This window comes from Nicotiana tomentosiformis, chromosome 12 (assembly GCF_000390325.3).
Source record: "Nicotiana tomentosiformis chromosome 12, ASM39032v3, whole genome shotgun sequence".
Lineage (NCBI taxonomy): Eukaryota > Viridiplantae > Streptophyta > Magnoliopsida > Solanales > Solanaceae > Nicotiana > Nicotiana tomentosiformis.
This window is the reverse complement of record NC_090823.1, coordinates 37,446,643-37,457,752: the sequence shown is the minus strand read 5'-3', so window position 1 is coordinate 37,457,752 and position 11,110 is coordinate 37,446,643.

Here is an 11,110-nt window from a genome sequence, read left to right as displayed (position 1 = left end):
TATGGACGTGCACCCCTTTTATATCTGGGGCAGTCTATAACCATGTGGCAGGTGTCACCACACTCAAAGCAAGCTCTCAGTGGGCGTGGAGGCTGAGACTAACTCGGGCCTGGTCGGCTGGACTAACCGCTGAAGGCACCCTGTGCAGGAGGTGTACTAGAAAGTGGCTGAGCAAAGTGTGCAACCTAAGACCTCGGAACAATCGGAGCACCTCTAGAAGTTGGAAGTGCTGAATGAACTGGACGACTCATATAGCCTCTACTATGATAGGATGTAGCTGGAGCACGGCCACCACCAAATCCTCCTGTACCACGAGGCCTCATGGCCTCCCTATCATCTCTCTCATGTCCTCGCATACCCTCCAACTCTCGTGAAATCTCAACTGCCTGCTGATATGGAGTATATGTCTCTAACTCTCCATCCATACTGAATCTAATACCATAGTTGAGCCCCTCGATAAATCGACAGACTCGCTCTCTAACTATAGAAACCAAGGCAGATGCATGTTAGCACAAATCACTAAATCGGACAGCATACTCCGAGTAGTACCATGGCACATCTGTTCAAACTCCGTGCGCCATGCATCCGGAAAGGTCTGAGGGACAAACTGTCTCAAGAATAACTTTGAAAATCGAATCCATGTAAGTGAAGTTGCCTTGGCTGGGCCACCCTTCCCGTACACTCTCTACCACTGGTATGCCAGTCCGAACAACTGGAAAGTAGTGAAAGCAACCCCGCTCGACTCCACGATACACATAATGTGGAGAATACGGTGGCACTCCTCAAGAAAACTGTGTGTATCCTCTAAAGCCAAACCATTGAAAGTAGTAGGGTGGTACTTCTTGAACCTCTCGAGCCTAAGCTGCTCCTTCTCAAATGCTGCTGCCCTAACCACGGGCTGAGCCGGAGAAACAGGCTACACCGGTAAAACCTCTAGTACCTAATCAACCTGGACCCGCTACTCTGGGGTACAGGCCGCGAGAGTCTGTACTCCTCTGTTATGCCCAAACCTCGGGGAGCATGACCGGCGCTCAACCGAGTGAACCCGGTCGAGCAAGCCTATTAAACCTTTCCTACCCGACTCATTCATAACCCAAAAGGGACCGCATCACTATTTGTAAAACCAGGGAGAGATCGGTTATATAAATATATAAACGTTTCTAGTTCATTTTCCTTATATACATTATGCCATAGTTGAGTTTCCAAAATACAACTCGATCCAACGACCACCCCAACATACATACATGACCCACAAATAAAGTCTACGGAGCCTCTAAGGATACAAAAGAGCAATATGACATTGCCGGCAACAAGGCCCCGGCTATACCTCAAAATATGAAAACTTATACAAAAGAAGGACTACATGACCCCTGGGAGAAATAGGGCTCACCAAGACTGTTGTGAGGAGAGAAAAAGAACACCACTATCTGCGATCGGCACTATCTACGATGGAACCACTTACATCCATTCAAAGATGTAGCGCCCTCGGAAAAAGGGACGTTAGTACTGTCGAATAATACTAGTATGTAATTCAAACACCAATCTTAGTAGAATGAACAGTGAAACAAAGAGAAGGTAGTCATAATAATCAATAAGTACTTCATAGGAATACAAAGAAAACACCATGTAAGGATCACATAGTTTCCAATTCAATCTTTCTAACTTTTTAGATTAATAATCTTTAGTGCCAAAGCCACAACTCACAATGCCACCGTGTTTTTACATGGAGTCCGGTCTCGTCCCGACCGGCTAAGCCATCTCAAGTGAGACATATCCATATCCACAATGTAATTCAATAATTCTAGTACAAATGCCACCATGTGTACAGCATGGCGTCCGATCTAGGCCCGATCGGCTAAGCCATCTCACTTGAGACATAACCTCTTTCAACTGTCCACTCAATTCACATTTCTTTTCCATCTTCATTACCTGGCACAAAGAACCCCATTTATTAAGTAGTTCTTGGCACTTGGGCACATTTTACAATTCAAGTCTTTCCCTTTTTATTTGTTCAAATAACATCATCAGTCTTGTCGATAAGTACCATCACATAAGGCATTTCACGCATAAGGGAAGGAGCTTGGAAAATCATAATTACGTTCTCAAATAACATGATGACATGGTAACCATCTAAAACAATTAGGGAACATGAATCTTTCAATCAAACACACTAAGGCAAACAATTCTAGTATAATCAAGTTGGAACTTACACCAATTATTCGGACACCAGGAGTTCGATTCTAAGAAAAAGAGAGTTAGCCATACATACCTCAATTGCGCTTCTTTAGACTCTACAATTATCTGGAACCCTTAGCAACCTCTATCTATTTTTGCAATATACAAATTGAACCCAAAATTAGGGAAAAGTTCATGGTTATAGTTCACTTTTTATTTTTCCCACACTCTTTATCACATGCATGCAAGATGAACAACCCTCATACCCATGGACCATCTTATTAATACCCCATTATAACTATGTTTGAAATTAAGAGCTGGGGTGATGAAGTCTTACCTTTTTGGATGACGAATTTGGTACTCTACTTGAATATTTCCAAGCTTTGAGTGATGGTTGAAGATTAATTGATGGGAATTAGGCCCTCCCTCTAGAACCCTCTCTCTCTCACACTAGAAATATAAAAAATGAGCTTCAAAATAGGCTAAATGGGTGTTTTAACGGAATGGGGGTCGGGTTTTAAATTAAGAAAAATGGTGCCCCAACACAGGTCTGCGGTCGCATATGCGACCGCATAATGGTTTTGCGGTCCGCAATGTGATCGCAGAAATGGCCCTCAGGGGCCTAAGTTTTTTGCTCAGGTATGCGACCAATATGCGATTTGCATACTTGTTCTGCGGTCACATAATGTACCGCAGAACTCCCTCCGCAAAAACACAAAAAGAAATTATGCGACTGTTATGCGGTCCGCATATCGATTATGCGGTCGCATAATCGACCGCAAAACTGACTTCAAGTTGGCCAAACTTACTGCTTCACTCTGCAGCCATTATGTATGCGGCCGCATAATGGGCCGCAAAAACGTGTTTTTCTGCGAAACCTTTTCCTTTAAGTCCGTAGGGTACTGTTCAATCTAAAAAGTCCGAAGCATTTCGACTATAACAACGCAGGAATCTAACTTGGCACCACGAAACCCCGAGTTTTTGGTTAAAATTTTTACGGGTCCTTACACCTCCCCCCGCCTAAGATGTGGCTAGTGCAAGTGGAATTAACCCCACCTGAGCTAGGGTACCAAATATGCTCAAGGATATGGGAGGGTCTCCTGAAGTGTTGGAGTGGCAACAGGTGCCTCGGGTGTTTGTCCCTCGACTGAAGCTACTAGTGGCTCCTCTGTCGCAGCTCGAGAAGGTGCTTTGGCTACACCACGTGCCCCTTCTTGACCTTTGCCCCGACCCCGGCCACTCGTGGCTCTAGCATGGGGCACGACTGTCTGATCATCCGATCTAGTCGTGCATGTCCTCACTATCTGTGAGAGAATATAAAATCAAAGATTTAGTTTTCGAAGTCAACCAATTTGCACGATATGGAATCAAATAAGTGAAGTTTTTTTCTAACAGCTCTGTAGCCTCTCAAAGATAAGTACAGACATCTTTGTACCAATCCGCAAAACTCTACTAAACATACTTATGACTCATAACACCTATGAACCTAGAGCTCTGATACCAACTTGTCACGAATTCAACTTTTCTCTGTAGGATGTCGTGATGGCACCTAGTCTCTTCGACTAGGTAAGCCTAACAGATAGTAATAACTTGGCAGAAACAATTATCAAAATACTAAAACAAATATGAATAACTAATATAGCCTTTCGATATAAAACCTAATCTCAACAATACGCTCCTCAAAACTGGTGGAACTGAGTCATAAGCTCTATAGAATAAAACTAGAATATCTAATACATCACTTTCTGAAAGAAATACAACATGAAGTAAAATAGGGAAGGGGACTCCAAGGCCTACGGACGCCGAGCAGGAATACCTTGAAGTCTCCATAAGGCAGCTACAAATAATCTCTAACGACTGGCACGAGCAGACGTACCCGGATCTGCACAAAAAATATGCAGAAGCATAGTATGAGTATACCACTACTATAATAACGCAGGAATCCAACTTGGCACCACGAAACCCCGAGTTTTTGGTTAAAATTTTTACGGGTCCTTACATCCTCCCCCACTTAAGATCATTCGTCCTCGAATGAGGATCAAGGTTCACTTAACGCAGTTTCAGTCATGCCACATACCATCAACCCAAATTTGCCTAACTTCCTACCTTTCTGAAAATTTTGCAAGAGTTTCCTTTGTAATTAGGCCTATCCACCTGCCAGAGAGCCCCCGAAACATACCTTAGCAACATATATAGAATTAAATAACACAACATAATGCAAAATAACACCAACCGAAGACTCATGGGGGACATATAACTAGAAAGGAGTGTCTTTATATTAGCCGAACAAGCGATACAAACTTTAGGGGAAACAACTTCATAAAACTATTACATGGCTATTCAAACAAATGAGGGTACTTTTATTTCATTTCATTCTCGGCTTCCCAAGTAGCTTCTTCGACTTGTTGGTTTCGCCAGAACACCTTCACGGATGCAATTTCTTTGTTTCTCAACTTCCGGACCTGCCTATCAAGAATAGCAACCAGAATTTCTTCATATGACAATTCTTCACTAACCTCGATGGTCTTAACCGGCACAATAGCGGACGGATCTCTAACTACATTCTTCAACATGGACACATGGAATACCGGGTATACTACTGACATCTCAGGTGGTAGTTCAAGCTTGTACGCCACCTGACCTATCCTTTGAATGATTTTATATGGCCCGACATACCTCGGACTAAATTTCACTTTCTTTCAAAACTGCATGATCCCCTTCATGGGAGATATCTTTAAGAACACCTAATCATCTTCTTTGAACTCTAAGTATCTGCGATGAACATCCAAGTAGGATTTTTGATGACTCTGAGCAGTTTTCAACCGCTCTTTTGTGATCTTAACCTTTTCCATAGCCTGATGCACAAGGTCTGGTCCTATTAGTTCATCTTCTCCAACCCCGAACCACCCAATCAGCGATCTATATCTTCTACCATACAAGGCCTCAAACGGCACCATCTGAATACTGTCATGGAAACTGTTGTTATAAGCAAATTCTATGAGCGGAAAATTATCTTCCCAGCTACCCTTTAAGTCAAGCACACACGCACGCAACATGTCCTCAAGCGTCTGAATAGTCCGCTCTGCTTGACCGTCAGTATGTGGATGGAAAGCTATGCAAAGATTTACCTGCGTACCCAAACCTTACTGAAACCTCTTCCAGAAATTAGCTGTGAATTTTGCCCCTCGATTGGAAATTATGGAAACTGGAGTACCATGAAGCCTGACTATTTCCTTGATATACAACTGAGCATATTGTTCCGCAGTGTCGGTGGATTTAACTGGTAAAAAGTATGCTGATTTCGTGAGTCGGTCCACGATCACCCAAATTGAGTCAAACTTACGCGGAGTGCATGGTAACTCTATCACAAAACCCATTGGAATTTCCATTTCCACATTGGAATTTCTATACTCCGAGCTAACCCACCAGGCCTTTGATGCTCAGCCTTCACTTGTTGACAGTTTGAACATTTTGCCACAAAGTCCGCCACACCCCTCTTTATGTTATTCCACCAGTAAACTTCCTTGAGGTCATGATACATTTTTGTAGAACCTGGGTGCACAGAATATCTAGAAGTATGAGCTTCTGCCATGATTCTTTCCCGAAGAACATCTACATTTGGAACAGATAGTCGTCCTTGGTACCGTAATGTACCGTCATCCATGCCAAGAGAAAAAGCAGTAGTCTTATGTTTATGAATCCCTTCCTTCAGCTGCACCAACACTGGATCATTGTATTGCTTCTCCTTGACCTCCGTCGCAAGCGATGATTCCGCCCTATTTCGCATAATCACTCCCCCTTCATTAGAGTCCGCAAGACGATCTCCCAAACTGCCCAACTGGTGAACCTCCTGGGCCAAGGGCCTTTGACATGCCTCCAAGTGAGCCAAACTACCCATAGATTTCCGACTAAGAGCATCCGCCACCACATTAGCCTTCCCCGAATGATACAAAATGTCGATGTCATAATCTTTGAGCAACTCAAGCCACCTTCTCTGCCTTAAGTTCAATTCCTTCTTTTTTGAAAATGTATTGAAGACTCTTGTGGTTCGTGAATACATCTAAATGGACTCCATACAAATAATGACGCAAAATTTAAATGCAAAAACCACCGCCGCGAGCCTAAATCATGAGTTGGATAGTTATTTTCATGATTCTTAAGTTTCCTTGAAGCATATGCTATAACTTTACCATGTTGCATTAATACACACCCAAGACCGATCCTTGAAGCATCACAATACACCACAAACCCCTTGGTACCCTCTGGCAGGGTCAATACCGGCGCCAAAGTCAATCTTGATTTCAATTCCTGGAAGCTCCTTTCACAAGCATCGGACCACTGGAACTTAACCGCTTTCTGCATCAATTTAGTCAATGGAGAGGAAAGAGTGGAGAACCCCTCCACAAACCTACTATAATACCCGGCCAAACCCATAAAACTGTGAATCTCTATTGGAGTAGTGGGTCTAGGCCAATCCTTCACCGCTGCAATATTTTGAGGATCAACCTTAATTCCTTCTCCGGAGACGAGATGACACAGGAATGTAACAGATTCAGGCCAAAATTCACATTTCAAAAACTATGCATACAAGTGGTGGTGATGAAGAGTCTACAAAATTGCCCTGAGGTGGTCGGCGTGATCCTCTCGACTTCGTGAATATACAAGGATGTCGTCAATGAATACTATCACAAAAGAGTCAAGAAACGGTCTGAAGACTCGATTCATAAGATCCATGAAAGCTGCCGGGGCATTTGTTAGCCCGAAAGACATTACCAAAAATTCAAAGTGCCCATATCCGGTTCTGAAAGCTATTTTCGGAATATCTTGCTCCCTTACCTTCAATTGATGGTACCCGGACCGCAAATCAATTTTGGAGAACTTAGCACCTTGTAATTGATCAAACAAATCATCTATTCTAGGCAATGGGTATTTGTTTTTGATTGTGACTTTGTTGAGTTGCCGGTAATCAATACACATCCGCAGTGATCCATCTTTCTTCCTTACAAAGAGAACCGATGTGCCCCAAGGCGATACACTCGGTCGGACGAAACCTTTCTCTAGCAAATCCCTTAGTTGTTCCTTTAGATCTTTTAATTCTGTCGGCGCCATGCTATAAGGTGGAATGGATATAGGCTACGTGCCCGGCATCACATCAATCCCAAAATCAATCTCCCTATCTGGAGGAATTCCAGGGAGCTCATCCGGAAATACATCGGGGAATTCATTCATATAATTGGTACAGATTCAAGGGTAGGCACCTCAGCTGCGGTGTCCGTAACTCGGACAAAATGGTAAATATACCCCTTCATGATCATCTTTGTGGCCTAAAGGTAAGAAATAAACATACCTTTTGGCATAACAGTATTCCCCTCCCACTCAACAGCTGGCTCGTTAGGAAACTCAAGCCTCATGTTTCTGGCTCAACAATCGAGTTTCGCAAAACATGAATAAAGCCATTCCATTCCCATTATTACATTAAAATCAATCATCCATAGTTCAATCAGATCGGCCATGGTATCCCGACCACGCACCGTGACAACACAATCCCTATAAACCCGTGCGGCCATAATAGACTCACCAATTGGAGTAGATACAGAGAACGACTCATGAATCTGTTCCGGTTCTATCCCGAAGCTCGTAGCAACATAAGGAGTAACATAGGACAAAGAAGATCCGGGATCAATAAAGGCATACACATCATGAGATTGAACAATCAATATACCTGTGATGACATCCGGGGAAGCCTCCGCACTCTGTCGACCACTCATAGCATAGAATCGGCTGGGTCCTCCCGAACTGTGTGCACCACCCCAAGTTGTACCACGCCCTCCGGGTGCTGAAGAGCCTCAAGCTGGAGGGTGTGCTGATGATGTGGCAGCTGTTGGACTGGATGACTGAGTTGTGCCCCTGCCTGCACCCTGACGGGATGCACGACACTTCCTCTAAAGGGGGAGAAAGTAGCAGTTCTTTTATATTTTCTTGTGGTTGTCTTGTGTCTCCAGAAAACTTGCAGGTAAATTACACTGAAAATTGAGGGGGAGTTGACTACAACAACTTACATACATGATGTCAAACTAAGGAGGAGTCGACTAAAACATCTGACATGAAACACAAATTAAGGGGGAGTCAAGTACAACTAATACAGAGTCGACTGATATACAGGAAAGTAAACTGATGTTATCACATTATTATTTTGTCATCATAAAAAAAAGGGTAGATTGTTAGATCTACATTTATTTTAATGATGCAAAATAACACATCTTTTATGTGTAGGAACACTCCTAAAGCAATAGAAAGAAAGAGTATCTAAGATTAGAGACGAAAAAGGAAAGAGTAGCGGAAATCCGAAGGGAAAATCAATCAAGGATTTGGCAGCATATTAATGGAGAATATTATAGGAAGGACCTAAATTAAAGGAATCAAGATGGTGAAACTATGCACTAAAGATTCCTCCATCAAAGGAAGACAGTTAAAAGCTAGAATCAAGGGATCTGATTTGATTTATCAAATAACAGAAAGATCTGCTTAGCAAATGAAAAGTCCAATCAAGACCACAAGTCAAGGCAAATCAACAAAAGTAACATGTTATTCTTGGAAAGAATCATTCTATGTTTCCTTTCAAGGATCAACTCCCTTGGGTTTGCAATTTCTCAAGATTCACGTCAATCAAGAGACAAAAAGACCTCACAGAGTATATATACATCCGTACCAGTCTTGAAGCCATATACTTTGATCACACCAACTTCGTACTCATTGTTCTACTATATATAAACAAACATTGTAATCTTAGTAAAGTTTACTGTGTAATCAGTAGAGAGAAAAATATTGGTGAGGTATTGTATCGAAAATATCACGAACGTACTTAGATTCAAAAGTGAGTTGGTATTTGAAGATAATATCAACACAATTGTACGAAATTATTCAAGGAGCTTTGAAGAGAGAACACACTTGCAACCCAAGGGGACTGGAGTAGGATTCACATTGAATCCGAACCAGTATAAAAATCTGGGTGTCTTTAATTCATGCACTTTGCTTCTGCTTTCAGTTATATTCTGTTTTTACTTTCAGTTAACTAATTGGTAAACTAGTCAATTACTTAGGATACAAAAAGAAAAATCGACAATTCACCCTCCCCTATTGTACTTTCAATCTTTGTGCTTGTATTGTTGATCGAATGACCATGGGTTTTTAAATTTCTTTTGCTATTATGCTCTAAAGATCTTTGCATGTGCAAATTTTTAGTGATGCCAAAAGGGGGAATAAGTGTTGGGTGGTGCTTGTACACCGAAAGAAACTGGTTATCTGATATAGTGCCTACTAATTTCTGAATAAGTTGAATTCCAGTTGTGTATGTCTTTTGCATGTCTGGCCATGAACAGGTTTGAATTCATGATATAATTAAAAACGAGCACATTTGTTTGTCATCATTAAAAAGGAAGAATTTGTTAAGTATTAATGTATTTTGATGATTAACAAATTAAATATGGCCTTGTATGTGTTTCGTACAGGTTCACATATGCTTCAGTGTTTTTCAGAACAAATAGGCTGCAATTGTTAAGGACCAGGTACTTGGTCAGTCCTAATAGGAGTAGGACTACATTAGTAAGGATTATAGGGCACGTTTGAGGATCTTTGTGTATCAGCTATTTTAATGCATGCAATACGCGATAATACACAAAAGATTTTGCTAACACATTGAGTTGTAAATGGAGTCTTTTTATGGTCTGCAATTTATTATCTTTGGAAAGTATTTAGGGCGGCTTAGGAGTCCTTACTTGAAAAGGACTTGGAATTAGTTAGTCCGTACCTGCATAGATTTATTTTGCAGGTTCTCACCTACACACATTGAGAGATCATGCAAAGAAGTTGAGAGCTTTCAATCAATTCATTGCTTTGAGAGTTCGAAGACTGGTCATCTGAGAGTGTGTAAAGAATCACTGGAGTTGTTTGTCCTTTATTTCATTGTTTGATTCTTTTTTTATAGGCTATCGATTTGTAACTTTTAGCGCATTTAGAAGTACTCGTAGGTCGTTTTTGTTTTGAAAAAAAGGGAGTTCAACAGTTGCGAATCTATGCGAAGGGCTTAGGGAGAAGTCCCAGGTTGCAAGCGTTGTAATTTGAATCTTAAGCTCGTTTATTTGGTGGGTTTTAGAGAAAAATCCTATAGAGTTAGATCGTGGTTTTTTTTACCCCTTTTAGCCGGGTAATTTTTCACGTAAAAATCCTATATTCTTTATTATTTCGCACTTTATAGATTTAGTTGTCTAAACTAAAAGAAGTTAAAGAACCAGGTTCGTAGGTAAATTTAAGTAAGTGCAACAATTCGTTACGATCCAAATTCACTTCCCTCTTTTGTCAAATTAGGTGCACCCAAACTAACAATACTTATATACTCTCTCCGTTTCAATTTATGTGAACTCATTTGTCTGGGCACGGAGTTTAAGAAAAGAGTGAAGACTTTTGAACTTGTGGTGTAAAATGAGGCACATATAAATTATTACATAAAGGTAAATTATTTCCAAATAAGGAAATTGGTCATTCTTTTTGGCACGGACTAAAAAGAAAATAGGTTCACAGTTGAGGGAATATATAATACCTGCAGTGATCAAAATACTTGGATGAACCTAATTTTCCATTTTGCAGTTTATTATGAGAAATAGGTAGTATGATTGTGCTTTTGTCGCCAACTATTATTACAAGATGCAGGGGGGGGGGGAGGGAGTGAACCACTACATATAGTTGTACTACGTTTCTTTTTGCATCCTCATCCAAAAAAGTACCCTACGTTAATCAATTTCAATCATTAATTTCTGCAGTTTTGCTATTAATATCTGTTATACTCTCATCAAAACCAGCACTGATAGGCATTCTTCTACGTGCTTCATTCTGCAAGAGAGTGAGTGGGGCTTGTGGAATGGTCAGAGATGTTGTGTGG